The sequence below is a fragment of the Onychostoma macrolepis genome, chromosome 18 (assembly GCF_012432095.1).
Source record: "Onychostoma macrolepis isolate SWU-2019 chromosome 18, ASM1243209v1, whole genome shotgun sequence".
Taxonomy (NCBI): domain Eukaryota; kingdom Metazoa; phylum Chordata; class Actinopteri; order Cypriniformes; family Cyprinidae; genus Onychostoma; species Onychostoma macrolepis.
Window position 1 is genome coordinate 2,591,959 of NC_081172.1, and position 23,189 is coordinate 2,615,147.

At 34.2% G+C, this 23,189-nt stretch overlaps 1 protein-coding gene across 9 annotated transcripts in view; it reads right to left on the minus strand.

Moving 5' to 3' along the window:
* The window catches only part of chst8 (carbohydrate (N-acetylgalactosamine 4-0) sulfotransferase 8), a 178,543-nt gene that overhangs the window by 144,229 nt on the left and 11,125 nt on the right, over positions 1-23,189 (minus strand). For 2 of the 9 annotated variants that reach the window (XM_058752147.1, XM_058752149.1), the window contains exon 1: positions 8,927-9,146. The exons of 6 other annotated variants lie outside the window; for them this stretch is intronic. The gene's annotated coding sequence lies outside the window, so the exon portion shown is untranslated. Of the gene's footprint in view, positions 1-8,926; positions 9,147-12,824; positions 12,924-23,189 lie in introns of those variants that run through there. One more of the 9 variants, XM_058752151.1, reaches the window with a different exon arrangement.

Here is a 23,189-nt window from a genome sequence, read left to right on the forward strand (position 1 = left end):
GACGATATAAAAGCACATCCAACATCAATACAACTTAAGATGACATATGTGGGGATCCGTAAAGAGCCATACCGCCCTAAACCTCCGCAAACCTACTAAAACTGACACAGAAATATACAACTAGTGGCTTTCCGGCATCCAATACGTGCTTTCCTTTCTGTTTTTATTTATAGCCAACAAAGCGCTTCCCCAACCTCCAGCACACAAACCATTTCAGCTACAAGCAGAATCAATAAGCTTTGTTTGGTTAATTATACCCTGAACAGAGCGACAGAACAGAGCAGAGCGGGATCGATCAGAGACTTCCAGCACAAGTTCAGATTTGCATCGTTTCATTTCACACAAGAGCAGAATTCAGTGCCGTTCACAGAGTTTATTTAGGGAATCAAGGCAAATTAGAGGAGAATAAAATTTAGAACAACATTTATTGATTACTAAATTTAATCAAGACATTTTTGAATACAACTAAACCAAATTAGCAACTAATGAAAGATACAAACAAATAAATAAATAAATAAGCTTCACAGTATTAAACAGGAAAGGAAGATTCATTAAAAAGCAACATAAAAATTGCTTAGATAAAGTAATAAATACAAGTAAATAAGTAAATAAATAAATAATCATAAAAATAAAATGTTATTAGAACTGAAAAATATGTATAATTCAATAAATATGAATAATTCAACATAAAAATTAAAGTAAAGTAAATGAATAGATAAATAAAGTAAATGATTAACAATATAAATACAAATAAATAAGTAAATAAATAAACATATACAAATAAATATTTCCAAATACAAAAATTTAAATATGTATACATGTAAATAACATCCAAGTCAATAAATAAATGAACAAACATTAAAATATTACAAAAACATTAAAAATAAAATTTTTAGTTTTAATAAATAAATAAACAAATAATGTAATATTTATTTGTATAATGCCTTACACAACAGATATTGCTTCAAAGCACCTTGAAAGTATTAAAAGAAAAGGAACAAAATATAAATACGATTAAATAAGTAAGTAAATAAATAAATAAATAAATAAAAATTATCAGAAAAAGAAATGTTATTAGATAAAAAGTTTTAATGAAATAAACTGACTAAATATAAATAATTCAACATGAAATCAATTTAAAATAAATAAATAAATAAATAAAGTAAATAAACAACCATATAAATACAAATAAATAGGTAAATAAACATGTAAGAATTAATCATTTTTGCCAAAAATACAAATACAATTATTTATATGTAAAAGTATGTATGTATGTATGTATAAGTAAATAAATAACACATACACACACACACACACACATATATATAAGTGCTGTCAAATGATTAATCGCGATTAATCACATTCAAAATAAAAGTTTTTGCTTACATAATATATGTGTGTGTCAAGTTCACTTAACTTTTTTTTTAATTATTATTATTTACTTCATAATTTTAAGGCAACGGGTTTCCTCAATTGTTTTAAGTTAAGTCAACTTATCACTTTTTACAGTGATACTGTGTATATTTATTATGTATATATAAATACACACATACAGTATATATTTAAAAAATATTTACATGTACAGTATTCACATGCATAAATTTATATTCACATAATTTATATTATATAAATATATTTAATATATAAACATAACATATTTTCTTAAATATATACATGCATGTGTGTGTATTTATATATACATAATAAATATACACAGTACACATACATATATTATGTAAACAAAAACTTTTATTTTGGATGCGATAAATCGCAATTAATTGTTTGACAGCACTAATATATATATATATATATATATATATAAACATACACATCAAACAAACAAATAAAAAGCAGAAAATTACATTGATCTCCACATATAAGCAAAATATGACCCTCTTCGATCAGGGAAAGATATTCTATTGTAGTTTGCCTGTGCAAAACCAGGTCACAGTGACTTCATGGTGTTGCTATGTAGTTGCTAGGGTGTTCTGGACAGTTAATATGTCCTGTGTATTTAATAGAGAGTTCTTGTTTGTTACTAAGGGTGTTGCTAGGGCGTTCTGGATATTTGCTTACCATCTCAAGATTAAACAGATTAGACAACACAGATGTCACATATGACTATATTGATTAGCGAGGAGGTATGCAAACACAGCGGCGCGACTCGCGCTCATGCTCTAGAACAGCTGCAGGAATCCGGAGGTGAACTGCCAGTCCTTGACCTCTGTAACACAGCAGCTCTTCTGAGTTTGATTTTTGCATTTTGCTGATGGAGGATTTTCTCTGAAACCAGGTCTAGTATAGATCTGCTGTATTAATGCAGCGATATTAAACTGCTTTAGGCTCCAGTGTCACAGATCATTAGCTGAAGCTTGACCCATACAACTATGGCTACAGCCTCTTTTCTTTTACTCTGCTTTAGTTTGTGCTGATCGCTAATGCATCAAACAAACTAACTAACAGTATTAAACTGCAGTAACTCAATTATCAAAACACCTGATATACAAAAATGTCTTTGCAAATCTTTTAGTGAAAAAAAAAAAAAAAAGATAAAAGACAAAATTATATGTTTTGATTACTAAATTTAATTAAGACAATTTAAATGCAATTTATCCCAAATAGCAACTAAACTAATTCCTAATCTACTTTAAATTGCTTTCGTTCCTCATGTGTAAGTCGTTTTGGTTAAAATTTTCTGCTAAATGCATAAATCCAAATGTATGTATGCATGTATGTATGTATGTATGCATGTAAATAAATAAATAGATAAATAAATAAAATTTTCTTTAAAAAAATGTGAATACTGTACATGCATGCATACATAGTTTAAAAAAATAATAATATAAAAAATGCTACAAGAAATAAATTGTTCTGTTAAATGTTATAAAAGTGTTATAAAATGTTTCTGCTAAATGCAGAAATCCAAATGTAAATAAATAAATAATGTGTTTAGAAATACAATGTGAATACATGCATACATAAACATAAAAAATTACCAAATAAAAAAAATAAAACTAAAAATATTATAAGAAATAAAATGTGAATAAATCAATAAAATAATACATACATAATTAAACATATGAAAATATGACCAAATATAAAAAAATTAAAATTAAAATTAAAATTAAACGAATTAAAAGATTTCATCAAATATTTTGCTAAATGAATGCTCAGCTCAAATTACATCTCTTGTTCCTGTCTGTCATTCTCACATTTATAAAAAAATTACAGTGCATTTTTTGGGCATTTGTAAATTTCATGAGCACTAAAGGCAGAGGCTTGTTTTCCACTCATATTTAATGCGGCTCAATTATGCAACGGCATCACAAAAGCTTCAACTAAACTCATTTCTGTTTTCAGGGTCCTGAGCGCCAATGAATTGAGGAAGGAGATTAAAAAACGAGAGCGAATAATAGATGAGCACTTTGGTTTTGGGAAGCCACGTTGAGCCACATTCTGAGACTCTCCTCTGGGACTGATGAGAAAACAACATCCACTCGCATCCCTTCCCATCCGGTCAACAGCTACTGCTTTTGTTTACCAGTTGCACAAAAGCTGAAGACAAACGCTAATGAAACAAAGACTACCCTAGTGAAAAATAAATATACTTAAAAGTATTTGAAATACATTTTTCATGCTAAGTATACTACAAATACATTTTCATATTTATGTACTTAATAAAATGCCCTGCAATTGTACTTTTAGTATACTAAACTGGTATACTTAAAATCTGTTAAATTGAAACAACTAAGTTTGTATTTAATCCACTTTAATTGTGCAGAAGTAATGCTGAAGTACAATTAAAGATATGCTTAATATATTTGATTGTGCTAAAGTGGAACTATTGCAAGTACATTTCAGGTACACTTTAAGTATTTTGCATTTAAAGACCGTTATTATTCAAAGATCATACAATTCTCATCAAAAGTGACATTAAAACACATTTTAGGCTTAATATTAAGAAATGTGCATTGTGCACAAGTAGTACGCCAAATAAAGTTTAATTATAATTTTTATATCAGTAAGTCTCGAGTTATCTGTCAGTAAATATGTTAATAGATTTTAACTATACTTAGTATGAAATAAATTTATTTTAAATATATACATTTTTTAATAGGGTAGATAATCTTTCTCATTTTGGAGTCAACATGAAATCAAAACTGAAATATACTTTAATACACATTCCTGGTCTTATAATTATTGATTCACTAGTCCAAATAAAATTACTGATGCACTGAAAATGTTTCACTAACAGTTATACGCCTCTGGAATTGGGGCAAAAAATGCCCCTGTATGAGTTTTTGTCTCATATATGATACAGGAATATCACAGGAGCAGCGAGAGCAGTATCACACGAGTGCTGTTTTTGTCCCAAATAGCACGAGTGCAAATGTGATTTTATACAAGAGTTCAGTAAATAAGGAGTTAATACTGTGTTACATTTTAGATACAATGTCAAACAATTAATCGCGATTAATCACATCCAAAATAAAAGTTTTTGTTTACATAATATGTGTGTGTGTGTGTGTGTGCTATGTATATTTATTTATTATGTATATATAAATACACACACATGCATGCATATATTTAAGAAAAATATATTATGTTTATATATATTAAATATATTTATATATGATATCAATTATATGAATATAAATATATGGAAATATTTTCAAAATATACAGTGGGTACGGAAAGTATTCAGACCCCCTTAAATTTTTCACTCTTTGTTATATTGCAGCCATTTGCTAAAATCATTTAAGTTCATTTTTTTTCCCTCATTAATGTACACACAGCACCCCATATTGACAGAAAAACACAGAATTGTTGACATTTTTGCAGATTTATTAAAAAAGAAAAACTGAAATATCACATGGTCCTAAGTATTCAGACCCTTTGCTGTGACACTCATATATTTAACTCAGGTGCTGTCCATTTCTTCTGATCATCCTTGAGATGGTTCTACACCTTCATTTGAGTACAGCTGTGTTTGATTATACTGATTGGACTTGATTAGGAAAGCCACACACCTGTCTATATAAGACCTTACAGCTCACAGTGCATGTCAGAGCAAATGAGAATCATGAGGTCAAAGGAACTGCCTGAAGAGCTCAGAGACAGAATTGTAGCATGGCACAGATCTGGCCAAGGTTACAAAAATATTTCTGCTGCACTTAAGGTTCCTAAGAGCACAGTGGCCTCCATAATCCTTAAATGGAAGACGTTTGGGACGACCAGAACCCTTCCTAGAGCTGGCCGTCCGGCCAAACTGAGCTATCGGGGGAGAAGAGCCTTGGTGAGAGAGGTAAAGAAGAACCCAAAGATCACTGTGGCTGAGCTCCAGAGATGCAGTCGGGAGATGGGAGAAAGTTGTAGAAAGTCAACCATCACTGCAGCCCTCCACCAGTCGGGGCTTTATGGCAGAGTGGCCCGACGGAAGCCTCTCCTCAGTGCAAGACACATGAAAGCCCGCATGGAGTTTGCTAAAAAACACCTGAAGGACTCCAAGATGGTGAGAAATAAGATTCTCTGGTCTGATGAGACCAAGATAGAACTTTTTGGCCTTAATTCTAAGCGGTATGTGTGGAAGAACCAGGCACTGCTCATCACCTGTCCAATACAGTCCCAACAGTGAAGCATGGTGGTGGCAGCATCATGCTGTGGGGGTGTTTTTCAGCTGCAGGGACAGGACGACTGGTTGCAATCGAGGGAAAGATGAATGCGGCCAAGTACAGGGATATCCTGGACGAAAACCTTCTCCAGAGTGCTCTGGACCTCAGACTGGGCCGAAGATTTACCTTCCAACAAGACAATGACCCTAAGCACACAGCTAAAATAACGAAGGAGTGGCTTCACAACAACTCCGTGACTGTTCTTGAATGGCCCAGCCAGAGCCCTGACTTAAACCCAATTGAGCATCTCTGGAGAGACCTAAAAATGGCTGTCCACCAACGTTTACCATCCAACCTGACAGAACTGGAGAGGATCTGCAAGGAGGAATGGCAGAGGATCCCCAAATCCAGGTGTGAAAAACTTGTTGCATCTAAAAATTTAAGGGGGTCTGAATACTTTCCGTACCCACTGTATGCTGTGTCTTTATATATACATAATAAATGTACACAGTACACACACATATATTATGTAAAGAAAAACGTTTATTTTGGATGCGATTAATCGTTTGACAGCACAATTTTTTTTCTCAATTTTGCAAACTAAAATATTAGCTATAAAGCCACAGCAGAACTGTTGTGTGTCTCTGAGCAACACAGAGAAGTTTAGTTTCTGAATGAATCCGCGTTTTGAATGAATTGGGTGAACCAATCATTTCAAACCTGTAAGACTTTCTTTTGTGGAACATAAAAGGTATTTTGTAGACTGTAGGTAACCAAACTGTTTTGTTTCTCAAATTATTATTATTTTTTATGTTCCATAGTTTACGTTGTAGCCTAAATGTGTTTATGTTGAATCAAATAAAATATTTATTTCTAAAGCTAATTTTTGTAATGTATACTTGATACTTTTCTCATTTAACACAATGATGGCTTTAAATTATATTTTGGAGGTATTTTCGCAAACTAATTGGATTAATTAATCGCCACATCATTTAACTAATTAGGAAAATAATTTTAATTGACTGACAGCCCTAGTTATACAAAACGTTCTTAAAGTAATGTTTATGGAACTTTCTTACAATTTGATTAATATTTTATGTTCTCATAATGTTGACAAACCCGTCTTATAACAGCATTCTCAGAACATCCTCATGTTGTTATTTGCACATGATGAACATTCTAAGAAACATTTTTGTAACCTTTAAATAACGTTCTAATCATGACAAGAACATTAGATATTTTGAAACGTCTTAAACATTCAAATAACGTTATATTTTGGGTGAAAATAAAGTTAGTAGAATGTTGCATTTTTAAAACAAGTTTATTTTTCTGACCCCAGTGGCAGATCTCTTCATTTGGATATTTTTTCAGAAAACAAAATTTAATATCTTAAGTAATTTAATGACTAAATATAATTGAGTTTTTCAAGTAACTGTATCTTGATTTAAGAACGTTTAGATACTGGAAAACAAAACAAATACTCAGTAAGAAAATCATTTCTTCGATGTAATTTTTATTAAACTTTATTCTCAGTTTTCGGCTGAAATGTATGTATGCATGTCCCCTGAGAAACGGAGGTGGAAAGAAAAGCTCTGAGCATGGTTACAGAGGTTATCTGTTGGTTAAGGTGCATGGGTTTGTTTTGCATTAGTTATTGAGTAATGACTAACAGTGTGTGTTATACTGTAATGTGCAGCTCATCCACTGGAAAACAGCCTTACAGGGACATTAAACAGCTTGAATAATTACTTGTTTAATTGTTAATCTTTTTTTCCATTATAACTTCCAATCATTTTTTCACATCAGCAAACTGGAGCACAAGATGCTGATGCAACATATTAAAATGGCACACGCCTGCAAATAAAAGGAGGAATAAAACCAATCCATCATGTTTATAGAGAGAAAAGAGAAATGTGAACATTGGCTTCACTGAGCAACAACAAACTTTGGTTCTTTATGAACATCCAAAGTTATAGTTAATAAATCTGAAGTGTTAGCGCTTGAGCGGACTTCCCTTGTTTAGAAACACTTTCTTGAATTTACAATATGAGCATTATTATTTTATAAGAACAGAGCAGCTTGCTTCATTTTCATTTAGTTTGACTTGATGCACTAAATCAACTAAATCTGAAATAAAAAAAACGAATAAAAATAGACATATTAGACATTTATTTACAGAAAATAAAAACAAAAATTAATAAAAAAAACTATATAAATACAATATATATTAACTTATTTTAATACAGCTTGTTATCAAGGCAACATTCCTAATTTCTTAGTTTAACTAAAACTGAAATAATAATTAAAAACTGCACAGACTTATTTACAAAAAAATCTAATAAACAAAAACTAAACTTTAACTAAAATTAAAATAAAAGCAGAAAATACAAATGAAAAATGATTCAAAATTAAAATATAAGCAACATTAAAAAAAACTAACTTAAAATATTAATAAAATCTATAATATAATCTCAATGATGCTAAAATAACACATGGCTGACATGAATCACAAGTTACCAAACTTCCCAGAACTAAAACCATAAAAATATTGTAACTTGAAATAAAATAAAATGTATATATAAAATTATATACCATGTAATTTTATATTTATATAAATATACTATATAATTATAATATTTATATAAAATATAAATTAGCTAGATGCCATTGGAACATTTGTCATTTTTATTTAGATTAACTTGATACACTAAAATAACTAAAACTGAAAAAAAAAAAAAAAAAACTACATAGACATATTTACAAAAAATATATAAATAAATATCTACTCAAATGCAAAATCTCACAACAAAATTACAAAAAATTTAATTAAAGTTCAAATAAAAATGAAAATATAAAAATGAAAACTAACTCAAAATATGAATTAAAAACTATAATAGTATCTCAGTGACACTAGAATGCATGAAATGAGGAATCACAAGATACCAAACCTCCCAAAAACGCTACTATCACGATAAGCACACAAGGGAAGCGAGGAGACGAGAGGTAAACTTCAAAATAACAGTCTTTAATTAAATCCAAAAAGGGAAACACAAGACAGGCAAAGACTCACAAGAAACAGGACATCAACGTTAATACAGGACAGGAAACAAGGGGCAGAACGCACTATAAATACTGAACTAAACGAGGGTATTAAGCCAAACACAGGTGGGACTGAATTAACTAATAATGAACCAAATAATGACAGGAACAGAAACAAAACCGAATATGGGCACATGAGGGCGGGAAACACAAGACACAAGACACAGGACTGACAGCTACAGGCCTGAAAGCAAATGAATTATTAATTACTGAACCTCATTCATCAGCAAGACGCCGGTGGAGCGACAAGATCCACCTGTCCCTTCCCTCCGAAATGAAATTAGACAAATCAAATTGAACATTTTCATATAAATTAGTGGCCGGCTGTCGCGGCTCTGTCTGGCCTGTTGCTTTCTTTCAGCGAGATTGTAAAGTTGGCAGCACGGCGACGTTTCCAGTTTGTTATAAATAGGCTCCATAAATCTGGAGTGGGATCAGATCTGGCACGGCCAGGAGGGGATTTCTGAATTACAATCCGCTGGTCTGCTGCCAGACTCATCCGTCAATGCGGCCACAGCCACACTCAAAGAGCATCTCCTGCCATCAACCGATGTGAGGATACTCGTTCAACTCCAGCGTGAGTGCGAATCCTAATATAAGAGCATGAAATATTCATATGCAAAACTCCAGATAACTGGCTTCTGTCTTCACTTGGTAACGTCTTAATGTATTTAATTAAAATTAATTCAAAACCCAGGCCGCTGCACACTTATGTTCCCTCTCGCTCTTTGCGTGACAAAACTGTATTTTAAACGATGCAATAATTCACTGTGCATAAGTGATGGATGATTTGTAGCTGTGATATTTGCTCTGGTACAGAAGAGCAGCAAAATCAATATTTGTTACAAATCAATTTGCATTTGTAAATGTCACAGATGTCCAGGTCAAGGCCACCAGCACATCAAAGGTCAACAGCAGGTTAAAGGTCACCAGTTTTTAGTTAAAAAATTCCACTAGATTTTATGGTCCTGATCCAAACAGCTTCACATTTATTTCATAACTTTGTATTCTTACGGAATGACAACTACTGTCTTATTTTTGCATTATTATTTCTGCCAAGCAATTTTTGGACTAACAGCTTAGAGAACATGAAGCAATATTGAATAATATAATTTTCCTTTGAAAGAATCTACCTCATAAAAATATTCAGGTCACATTCACCCAATAATATCAATCAAGCAATCAATCAATTTGGACGTTATATTAGACAGCAACTTGTCTTTTGAAAATCATATTTCCCATGTTACAAAAACCGCATTCTTCCATCTTAGAAACATCACCAAGCTCCAGAACATGTTATAATGCAGAAAAGCTAGTTCATGCATTCATGACCTTTAGATTGGACTACTGTAATGCACTGCTAGCTGGTTGTCCTGCATCTTCAGTAAACAAGCTACAGGTAGTTAAAAATGCAGCGGCTAGAGTCCTTAACAGGTCAAGAAAATATGATCATATTACCCCAATTTTACATTCTCTGCACTGGCTACCTATTAAGTTCCATATCAATTACAAAATATTACTACTTTTAAGGCCCTTGATGGTCTAGCTCCTGCGTACCTAACTAGTCTACAATCCATAACGCTCCCTAAGGTCACAAAACTCTGGTCTCTTGGTAGTTCCTAGCAGTGTTGGGCACGTTACTTTAAAAAAGTAATTAGTTATAGTTACTAGTTACTTCTCACAAATAGTAATGAGTTACATAATTATAAAAGTAACTAATTACCAGGAAAAGTAACTGTTGTGTTACTTTGAAAAAAAAAATAAAAAAGCCCCCAATATTATTAAATATGTTAAATGAATGAAATGGACACTAAATAGAATAAATTATTATTATAAAACATTGTACATTAATCTACACTGTTTATCTACTGACACTTAGCATCAGTCAGTCAAGCATTATAATATGATATTATGATAATTTAGCATTATATGATGATAGAACTTTAGTAATTAGAATAACCATGTATGAATGCATATTTGTTATGTTGACTGAATTTAGGACTGGTGATGGTGTTTAAGATATTGTTTGTCATTTATTGTTTCTATTAAAAAAAGGGAAAAATATTGATAACAAAACTACTACGAATTATACTACTACTAACAATATAAAATGCACTAAGGATTAATAAGTTGCTTGGTTCATGAATATTAATCACGTTGTCTGCGTTCGCTCGAATTGATTTGCTGAAATCAAAACAGGGACGATAATAGGTGAGCGCCAGCCAATGAGATTGTCGTTTGCGCATTAGTTCCGCCCACTACCGGAGAACCCGGCAGAACTAAAACATACAAATAAACTTGAATTTAACTGATATTACATAGATAGATTGACAGACAGACAGATAGATCAAATTTCCCCCATAAATAAATATTAATTAATTCTACCAAGCAATTTTCATACAAAAATTCATTGACACTTGAAATGCATTTGTAATGGAAGAGAGTGCTGATTTTAATATGTAATGTCTGGCCTGGTTGTGGTTCTCAGTGGTTTATACTCTGTAGTTTTTATCTTCAGATAAAAGCCCGACTCGATTCCACACGCTAGCATCGATGTACATCCTCATGACAAAGAAGCGAAGGCCAATGTTTATGAAACGCGTGTCGCCGAGTCGTGATGCAGATCCAGACGCTGAATACCTGCAACCTTGAGCGCAAACTTCAGCCGATGCGTTAAACAGCATTTTAGAAACACACACAGACTCGCTGCATGATGAAATATTGATACTCTCAATATTGTCTTCTCCCGATGAATTATTTCTAGCAACATCAAGGTCTATTCCTGTGGAAGTACCGGGTTTCACTGGCCGCTGCTGATGTGTTTGAGATCATAGAAGATCTTTCAGTTTATTATGGAGCAAGAGAAATGTCCACTGAAAGGGAAGAAAAGGTCTTATGTACACAACCTGCCCTTGGCCAAATTAAATTATTTAAAATAAAATGTAATAAAAAATTAAGTAGATCACAATTTAACACAATATTAGTGTTTATTTTTATTTATTAAGGAATAATCCTGCTATTATGTTGAAATTTGGAATTTTAAAAGTATTTTATTGCGATTGGTCAATAAGGGCATCCTGCAGTCAAATATTTGTAAAATTGCTAAATTTAATAAAATAAATAAAATATCAAATGTACACATGATGAGTATACAAACTGCCATTGGCAAGTACAATAAAATGAATTAAAATAAACAGCTTAATTTAAAAGTTAAATTATTTAATTTATAAATTAAAATATAAAAAGAAAAATAAAGATCATTAATCATTTTTATTTTTTATCAAGGAATCGAGGAATAATATTATATGAATTTTGGGGAATTTTTGGGGAATCAAGTAGATAAACTGCCCTTTGTGCCCTTGGTGAGTAAATAAAGTTAATTAAAATTAAACATTTAATTAATAAAAATAAAAATAATTAATTTACAAAATAAATTATGAATTATTTATATTAATTAATTATTAAAAATAAATATTTTATTGGGCATCCTACAGTCAAATAATTGTAAAACTAATAAATCACACACACACACACATCAATTAATTAATGAACAAATTTAAATGTAAAATAATTAATGATTAACTTGATACATTTAATTATTAAAGCTGATTATTATAAAGAAATGTGGAATAATTTATTGCGATTGGTCAATAAGGGCATCCTGAAGTCAAATATAAAAACATAAAGCATTTACTACAGTATGAGAGCTGAACGACACTGTGCTGCCGATCATCAACAAATCCCAGTCGGACATTTGATCCAAACCTCAGCAGCCAGACGTGTAATTAAGTTTGACTTTACACCACAAGACCCGTCGATTCTGGTGAACCGAAGTGGACCAGACACCTGAGAGAAACCCGTGTCAAACCCGCCTGATGTCAGAGTCAGCGTAACACTCGCAGCTGTCAGGAAAGAGCTGCTTCTGCCCATCATCCAACCGCAGCAGCTGCTCGCAACCAAACACATGATTCACAGCAGACCGCAACCTGCTACAACACTCAACACTGAACCAAACACTGACACACTAAAACATACTTCCAACCTCACAAACATGCAATGACAATAATATGCAATAGGTCAAAAACATATTGAAGCATAAAGAACACCACTCACAGCCTTCAAAGCACATAATTGACAGGACAGCTATCCAATCAGAAGACTTCACCACTTTTTACTGAAAACTAAAAGCACATTCAATAAGCACCTAATGTATAAATCAGCTTAGCAAAGCTCTCAGCGATAATGCGGGAATATTGCGCCTTTTAATAATTACTCAAATGGGCGAGACTGTGTGTTTGTGGAAGACTGTGTGACCTCTCAACGTCCATCTCGCTTTTGTGGTCTACAGATCATTAACTAAATGTACAATGGCCTTGAGTATTGAATGGCCATTACTTAATGCTTTCAGGTAATGAAAATAATGGTGTGTTGAATATGAATGCTACGGTCAACAACATTAAATACAAACCAGACCGAGTCCTGGAGAAAAACTAGGCTTTCAGGCAACAAATTCAGGCTATAAACACATCGAGGGAACATGCTTTTGAAATGTTTCTAAAACGTTAAACGTCCAGTTTTCTTGCTGTGATTAGAAAGTTATTTAAAGATACTCAATACAACATTCTATAACTTTATTTTCACACAAAATATAATGTTATTTGTATGTTTATTTTTAAACATTGCAATAATGTTTCTTACAATGTTCTTGTTACATTTACCATAATATTTAACACAATTCTCTCATAATATTAACTTAATTTTCACCCAAAATGTAGTTCTTTGAATGTTTATTTATAAACGCCAAAAAAAAAAAATTGTTTCTCACAACATTCTACTAACTTTATTTTCACCTTAAATAGAACATTTGACTTGTTTTGTTTATTTTTTTTATTCTAAGCATTTTAAAATGTCCAGTTTTCTTGATCTGTATTTGCTTATGCAAATAATGCCGTCTTGATGCTGTGGGCGGTTGTTTATGGAGAAGTCGAATGTCTCAAAAACTTCATTCTTGCAGGAACATTTAGCAGCGTTTGCTGATGAACAGCATGAGAAATCAACACAGCCATTTGTTCTGCTTATGTGAGCCAGCTCTCTAACCAAGATCATCCACACATCACATTACTGACGGCAATACACACCTGAGAAACAGCCACGACATGAAACTCTCAAATTACAATTTACGAATATTATGAAATATAATTCATATTTCAAAGGTTATTCATAACCATCTTGCAAAAGTTCAACCAAAATTTGATCAAGCACGCATTAAATCGATCAAAAGTGACAGTAAAGATATTTATAATGTAGCAAAAGATTCAAATAAATGTTATTCTTTTGAACTTTCTATTCATCAAAGAATCAAAGAAAAAATTAAATGTATCACGATTTCCACAAAAATATGAAGCAGCACAACTGTTTTCAACATAATTATAATAATAATAAGAAGAAGAAGAATGTTTCTTGAGCAGCAAATCAGCATATTAGAATGATTTCTGAAGGATCATGTGACACTGAAGACTGGAGTAATGATGCTGAAAATTCAGCTTTGATCACAGGAATAAATTGCATTTGTACAGATATTCACATAGAAAACACTTATTTAAAATTGTAGTAATATTTCACTGTTTTTACTGTAATTTCCATATTACTGTAATTTAAATAAATGCTGCCTTGGTGAGCAGAGGAGGAGGAAATGTTCCTCACATGACTGTCAGTAACTCTCACATGCTGAACACACACGTCGGTGTGATGAGATCTGATGTGGCGTTCAGTTGGAACATCACCCACCTGCTGAAGGGAGTCTGGGCTGCTTTCAGAGAGCAGAATAATTCATGAAACTCAAAAAAAAGTCCCATATTCATGCCATCACACATTAACAGGGCAGTAAATGGGCTGCAGATACAGAAACCCTCTGATCAGTCTATGATACACATGATGGAGTGAGGAAATTATCACAAAAACTCGCTAGTAAAACGCCTGCTATAAAAATGAAATATAGTTGCTTGCAAATTTGTTCATTAGAATGCTGAATGATTTAGAAAAGCCAACTACTGAGATGATTTTTATCATTAACATATATAGATTTTCATTAATTGAAAATGTAAATGTTGCCTGGGAAAATAAAATAAATATATTATATACAAAATACTAAAATAACTAAAAGTAAAACTGAAGCAAAAATAAATTAAAGCTAAATAGAAATATTAAAAAAAAAAAAAAAAATCTACAAAAAATTCCAAAAGCACATTATAAACTAAAATGAAAATGAAAATTGAAAATTGAAAAATAAATGCAGATTCAAAATACTCATTAATACTATAGTGTTGTTATCATTAACTTAGAATATTAAAAATGGATTTTTATTCATTTAAATAAATCTGAAATAAAATAAATTATAAATGTTAGATGAAAAACTTAAAATACTAAACAAATTAAATGTTGCCTTGGTGACTAAGTAAAATAACGTTGAGTTGAAATACTAAAATTACTAAAAATAAACAAACAAAAATAAATTAAAGCAAAGTAAAAATATTTTAATATGTAAATTAAAATGAAAACTGAAAATATAAAAATAAATGCTTATACAAAATACTATCAAATCCAAAAGTATATAAATATTACTAAAATAGCAATGCAATATAGAGCCATTTTTCCTCTCTTTTTTTCTATAAGTAGATCATAGTTACAGTATTTACCAGCTAAATGGACTTTGCTCAATTGTTACGTCCCTTGGGACGTTTTGAGTATTTTTGGTTATTGCTTGTTTTCTGTGTGGGGTTTTTCTTTTCTCTTGCACTGTCCCTTTAACAGGCCGTGTGCTGGTTGGCTGCCTGACCTGTCAATCCTTCCTGAGGACGTGATTGGCTGATCTGCTGTGTGGGCGTTCTTCCAAACAGCCTGATGCTCTACACCTGGTGAACACGCTACTTAAGGGACATGGGGCTGCAAAGCGGAGACTGACTGCCTGTTCTGAATCTGACCTGTTTTTGTATGCTTGTTTCTTTTTGTTTCTGAGTTTGTGTTTTCTAGCATTTTGTATTGTCATGTGTATCCTGCCTTTTTGGGTCTACCCTTGTAAACTTCTCAGTTGGGAGGTTGGAACTCTTTTGAGTAACTTTCAAAGTTGAGCTCACCTGGTTGGAGGCGAAGGGATTAGGTAGGATGTCACGTGACATACATAATGCACACTTAGGTTAATTTTGTTTTGTCTAGATACACTAGGTTAGGGGTTTGTGCCACATTTTGTATTTTTGGTTTTGATAGTGAGAGTAGGGAAGTTACGACGTCATGGACGTTGAAGACTTTTCCTTTAATCTTTTCTTTTAGTCTAGGATTAGTTTGAAATGATTTAGTAAGACTCGTTTTGATTATATTACTTTCTTTTGTTTGGCACGATCCAGTTTTCCCTTCGTTCTCCCCCTCAGAACCTATTTGTGACTTGTGTTAATTTTTCCTTTGGTATATTTAGTGTGGGGTTGTTCATTTGTGGGTTAATATTTGATTCTGAATTATTAGTGTACATCTTACTTTATATTAATTAAATTATTGTTTTCACTTGACGTTTCGGGTTTTGTCTTATTCTCAATTGCTACACAGTGGTCACTAACGACAGGAAAAGGAACTGTTAAAATGTTCCCCTTCTCACTCCCTAGATGATCAACAGCCTGGAAGGGTCGTAACATATGGGGGCTCGTCCGGGATCTCAAAGTGAGTCATTTTGAAATTTGAGTTAATGATCCCATATACAAAGAATCAGTTCGTGATCCTGTCTCTTGATTCACTGTGTGTTTTTGAGAATTAGTTGCGTTGTTGCACATCGTCGTCATCATGGTTGTTTAGTTTAGAGCGATTCCTTGAAAATCCCTCGGTTGAAGAATTGGAAACTTGTAGGAAAGATGACTTGGTGGCTATAGCAAGTCATTTTCAGATTCCTGTAAATAAGCAGTCTCTTAAGAGAGAAATTAAGTCGGTTGTGTGTAATCATCTAGTTGAGATGAATGTGCTTGGTTTGCCGGAAAACGCAGTTACAGTTGGGAACAGTGTGGAGGTAGATAGAACTACATATGATAGGAGTGAGAATGAGCGTGTTGAGGAACTAACGCCTACGGCGGAGGTTGAGGCTGATGCTAGGGCAGGGTTGCCTCCTTTTGAACCATTCTCCCCTATGTCTGTTTGTTCAAAGGGGGAAACGAGACTTAAGGTCCGAAGCATCCGAGTCATTCGATGTGAGTAAACACATTACACTAGTACCGCGTTTTCGTGAAACTGAGGTAGATTCATATTTCAGTGCATTTGAGCGAATCGCTATGTCTCTTCGTTGGCCAAAAGAATTTTGGGCTCTGTTATTGCAGTGTCGTTTAGTGGGAAAAGCGATGGAGGTTTTCTCTACACTTTCGTTAGAGGATAGTTTGAATTATGAAGCAGTAAAACTGGCAATTTTACGTGCTTACGAGTTAGTTCCAGAAGCTTACCGACAGAAATTTAGGGGCCATAAGAAGAATTCGTCTCGGACTTATGTAGAATTTTCATGGAGAAAGCTCTTCTTTTGACAAATGGTGCAGTGCGACTAAGTCTCATGACTTTAAATCCTTAAGAGAATTGATTCTGCTTGAGGAATTTAAAGGTTGCTTACCGAACGCGTAGTGGTCTATTTGAATGAGCAGAAGGTTAATTCGTTGTCACAAGCTGCTGTTCTAGCAGATGAGTTTATGCTCACTCATAAGGGTGTATTTTCAGTGACGCACTGACAAGAGTGGGACTTTAGTCATTTTCAAGTTCAGGGTGCTCGTATAAAGTCTGAAGTTTCGCAAACGAGAGAACAAAAGGACTGTTTTTATTGTCACAAACTCGGACATTTGATTGCTGATTGTCCGGTGCTTGTGCGTAAACAGCAGGTTAGAAATTAAAAGCGTTGCATTCGTAAAGACTGTATCACCTTCTGAAATATTGAGTTGTGTTGATGTTGTTGACCCAAAATACAAACCATTTGTTATGTCAGGGTTTGTTTCGTTGTCGGGAAAGGAAGAGGATCGGAAAGAAGTTTGCATTCTCCGTGACACAGGAGCTATGCAAACTATTATGATTTCTGATGTTTTACCGTTTTCTGATGAATCATATTGCGGCTCAAACGTGTTGATTCGTGGAATAGAAATGCAAGTAGTGCCTGTTCCGTTGCATAATGTGCATTTACAATGTACACTGGTTTCAGGTTTCGTGCGAGTTGGAATTAGTTCGTTACTCCTGTGAAAGGAATTACGCTTATCTTAGGAAACGATTTAGCTGGAGGCAAAGTCTTGCCAGCTCCAGAAGTGACTGATGTCCCAGTGCGTTTTCCCCTTGTAGATGTCAGTAGGTTGCATCCTGAGGTGTTTGCTGCTTGCGCAGTTACTCGTGCTCAGTCAGATAAGAATAAAAGGGAAGTTGACTTGGCTGATTCACTGGTAGGATCCATGTTAGCAGAGGATGGGAAACTGTCTCAAACTACTAGAAAGTTAGAACCTGTGTCTAATGTGAAAGATTCTCCGAATTTGCTAGGGAGTTTTGATTCATTGATGTTGCCCGTTACTCGTTCTCAGATTGTCATGGCACAGAATGATGATCCTTCGTTGAGTAAGTGTTTCGCAGCTGTGGTCAGTTCTGATGCTGCTAAGAAAAGAAACACTGCATACTTCCTAGATGATGGGTTACTTATGCGGAAGTGGTGTTCTAAGGTTGACGAGGATTTGGATTGGAACGTGGTATATCAAGTGGTAGTTCCAAGCAAATATCGCTTGAATGTGTTGCGCCTGGCTCATGAACACTTGTTTTCTGGACACTTGGGGGTAACGAAAACTTGTTATCGTGTTCTTCAACACTTTTTCTGGCCTGGATTGAAACGAGATGTTGCAAAATTCTGTCGTACGTGTCATACTTGCCAAATTGCAGGTAAGCCAAATCAGGTTATCTCACCTGCTCCACTTTATCCTATTCCAGTTATAGGTGAAGCATTTGAAGAAGTACTTGTTGACTGTGTCGGACCGTTACGAAAACGAAAGCAGGTAACCAATATCTGTGTACCATAATGTGTAGAGCAACTAGATTCCCTGAAGCTGTTCCGTTACGGAAAATTACGGCTCCTGTTATTTTGAAAACTTTGACAAAGTTCTTTTCTACTTTTGGACTTCCAAAAGTTCTCCAAACAGATCAAGGTACGAATTTTTTGTCGCGAGTGTTTACCCAAACTCTTAAGTCTTTGTCCATAGAACATAGAGTTTCCAGTGCATATCATCCGGAGAGCCAAGGTGCGATCGAAGGTTTCATCAGACCTTAAAGACCATGCTTCGAAAATTCTGTATGGAAACAAGTAAGGATTGGGATGAGGGAATTCCTTTATTGTTGTTTGCTGTACGTGAGAGTATTCAAGAATCGCTCGGATTTAGTCCGGCCGAAATGGTTTTTGGGCATACTGTTCGAGGACCATTAAAAGTCCTGAAAGATCAGATGTTGGAGAGTAAAACAGAAAAACGAATGAATGTTCTCAATTATGTTAGTCAGTTTCGAGCAAAACTGCAGAGTGCATGTGATCTTGCACGTAAATTTCTGAAAGATGCGCAGTCAGAAATGAAGGATCGATATGACCGACACGCAGTTGTACGATCTTTTCAGCCTAATGACAAGGTGGTGGTATTATTGCCGATACCAGGATGCGCATTGTCTGCTCGATTTTCTGGTCCATATCACATAGTTCGAAAGCTTAGTGATACAGATTATGTGATAGGCACTCCTGAAAGAAGGCGTAAGACTCGTATCTGCCACATTAACATGCTTAAAGCATATCACGATCGAGATGAGTGTGAACCTGTTAAGCACGTAACTGACAATGTAGCTGAATCGATAACATCTGAGGTTTTGTCTGTTGAAGTGGGTGACACGAACATGGATGAGGATGGGTTATTACTGAGAAATACTCCTCAACAATGTGGTAAGTTAGATAACTCTGTTATTTTGTCCAATTTAAGTTCTCATCTATCTTCGTTATCTGATGAGCAAAGACATGATGTGGTAGAGCTTATCGCATCATTCCCTGCTCTATTTTCTGATGTTCCGTCACAGACTAGCGTGCTAGCGCACGACATTGATGTGCAGAACGCAAAACCGATAAAGCAACATGCTTATAGAGTTAACGAAATAAAGAGGTCTGCCATGAAGACAGAGACTGACTATTTGTTAAAGAATGAGTTAGCCCGTCATAGTTATAGTCCGTGGAGTTCCCCGTGTCTTCTGGTAAAGAAACCTGATGGCTCCTTCCGTTTTTGTACAGACTATCGGAAGGTAAATGCTGTCACTGTGCCTGATTGTTATCCCCTTCCTAGAATGGAAGACTGTGTGGACAGTATAGGTTCTGCTAGGTTTGTGAGCAAACTGGACTTGCTAAAGGGATACTGGCAAGTGCCATTGACCCCACGTGCGTCTGATATATCTGCGTTCGTAACTCCGGACTGCTTCCTACAATACACCGTTATGGCGTTCGGGTTACGAAACGCTCCTGCTACATTCCAGAGGTTAATTCAGACAGTTCTTGCTGGAGTACCAAACTGTAAGGCTTATTTGGATGACCTGGTGATCTTTTCAAATGAGTGGAAAGAGCACTTGGCTTTGTTGCGTACTGTGTTCGACCGTTTAGACTGTGCTTCTTTAACACTTAACCTCGCTAAGTGTGTTCGGTCAAGCTACAGTGACCTATTTAGGAAAGCATGTAGGGTATGGACAAGTTAAGCCTGTAGAAGAGAAGGTTGCAGCTATTACTAAGTTCCCAGTACCTACTACGCGGCGAGAGTTAAGACGGTTTTTGGGTATGATCGGTTACTACCGAAGTTTTTGTAAGAATTTTGCTACGGTGGTGACTCCTCTTACTAATCTTCTCAGCCCTAAACAGAATTTCGCATGGACGGAAGAGTGTCAAGTCGCATTTGAGAATGCTAAAGCTTTGATGTGTTCCAGTCCAGTTCTAGCGGCTCCACAATTTGAGCGTGCGTTCAAGCTGGAGGTTGACGCGAGCACAGTGGGCGCTGGAGCAGTCCTGATTCAGGAGGGAAAGGATGGTGTGGACCATCCTGTTTGCTTTTTCTCTCGTAAGTTCAATAAACACCAAGCAAATTATTCTACCATCGAGAAGGAAACCCTAGCTTTGTTGTTAGCTCTACAGTTTTTTGAGGTTTACTTGGGTTCTTCTAATTTGCCGACTGTTGTGTTTACCGATCATCACCCTCTTGTTTTCTTGTCCCGTATGTATAATGCAAATCAACGCCTGATGCGTTGGGCTCTATTTGTGCAAAATTTTCACCTAGAAATTCATCATAAGAAAGGTTCAGAGAATGTCCTTGCTGATGCTCTTTCTAGAGTTTGAATTTTGGTGGGGTATGGTAGTTGTTTGCTTATGTTGTTATGTTGTTGATAGTGAGAGTAGGGAAGTTACGACGTCATGGACGTTGAAGACTTTTCCTTTAATCTTTTCTTTTTAGTCTAGGATTACTTTGAAATGATTTAGTAAGACTCGTTTTGATTATATTACTTTCTTTTGTTTGGCACGATCCAGTTTTCCCTTCGTTCTCCCCCCTCAGAACCTATTTGTGACTTGTGTTAATTTTTCCTTTGGTATATTTAGTGTGGGGTTGTTCATTTGTGGGTTAATATTTGATTCTGAATTATTAGTGTACATCTTACTTTATATTAATTAAATTATTGTTTTCACTTGACGTTTCGGGTTTTGTCTTATTCTCAATTGCTACACAGTGGTCACTAACGACAGGAAAAGGAACTGTTAAAATGTTCCCCTTCTCACTCCCTAGATGATCAACAGCCTGGAAGGGTCGTAACACAATAAAAACAATAAAACTAACAAAAATCACAAAAAGCACATCACAAAATTAACAAAAGATAAACTAAAAATAAATAAAAGCTAATTTAAAATACTGAAACAGTGTGTATTATGAAAAGCACTATAGAAATAAATCTGACCTGACTCAGTATTTCTGAATAAAAATAACCCGCCCGCTGCCAAAGTGCCACAGCTATAGTTCGCCATCTGATCAGAGCCTCACTAGGCCATAATGAATGATTGTAATTAAGTTAAGTGCGACACAGAGCGCTAATTGATCACCAGGTGCTGCCGCTGCAGATAGAGTTACAGTTTGAAGGTTTGAAGAGCCCAGCCGTGAGGAAGGATGCATTTTTCCACCATATTTTGAGACGCTGCGGCCCTGACCTTCCCCACCTGCGGTCACGTCTGGATTCCCCTGATGGGCAAAAACTGCTCTCAGATCACTGGATTCGCTTAGAAACGCTCCCGGTTTTTCCTGGTTAGCACAGAGAGAGAAAGATCAGATGTGCGCTGTCTTAACACACACACACACACACACACACTTACGGCTCTGCCTGCGAGAAGATGAATGAGTGTTGTCAGTAAATGCGTGCAGGGCGACTTCACACCGGGAAAATAAGGGCATTATCTCCCTCAGAAGTCCTGACGATGCAAAACCACACAGCAACCTCATTAAACACCGCGTAGAAACAAATCTCTCATTTTCTGTGTCATTTTTCCAATTTTAATGGTATCAAATAAACATCTGTATCATCTGAGCACAACACAATAAGCTCATAGCTTGATAAGTAACTGTGCATTTTCATTGCTCTGTACTTCTCATATCGATGTCAGCACACAAAAAACAACATTATTCTTTAGAATAGTTTATAAGAAACCCAAACTCTTCTCTGTGAGCTCTTGAAATAAGATTAGAAGAGAGAGAAACGTTTCTAAGAGATCCTCTGAAAGTCATATATTTTGTTTTGTTCCTCAAAGTTTTCCCCTGTGCAGAAACTCTCAAATCTCTTTTGCATTTCCATATTCAAATATGCTAAATATGACATCAGTCATCCATCAATATTCACAACTAATATAAGTTTTTCAGACTGGTTGTTAATTTTACATTAGAGTAAATGACTTGTAGTTGGTCTATGTGTGTTGATTTGTTAATATTAAACATAATTTTAATCCCAAGGTTTGATTAGTTGAGTTTACTAGTCAAGACTGCAAAAAGCATCTTTTTCCATGACTGCCATTTAAAAGTATCTGCTTATTCTAACAAAACAAAGTTTGCATATATGTGTCATATAATCACCAAGACATTATAGTAGATGTTACCATAAATAAAATGAAAAATAAACATAAACTAATAAACATAAAATGAAATATGTGAAAAATGATTTTAATAACAACATATTATCAGCAATATTTCATCAATATTTCCCAAAATAATAAATAAACAGAATTAAAATTATAAATTAACATTATTTATATTTTTTAATAAACTAACATTATAAAAAATATTATTTTAATAACATATAAATCACTGATATTTCATTACAGTAAATGTTATAATAATAAATATTTACAAAAATATAAATAAATAAATAAATAAATATATATATATAATTAATGTC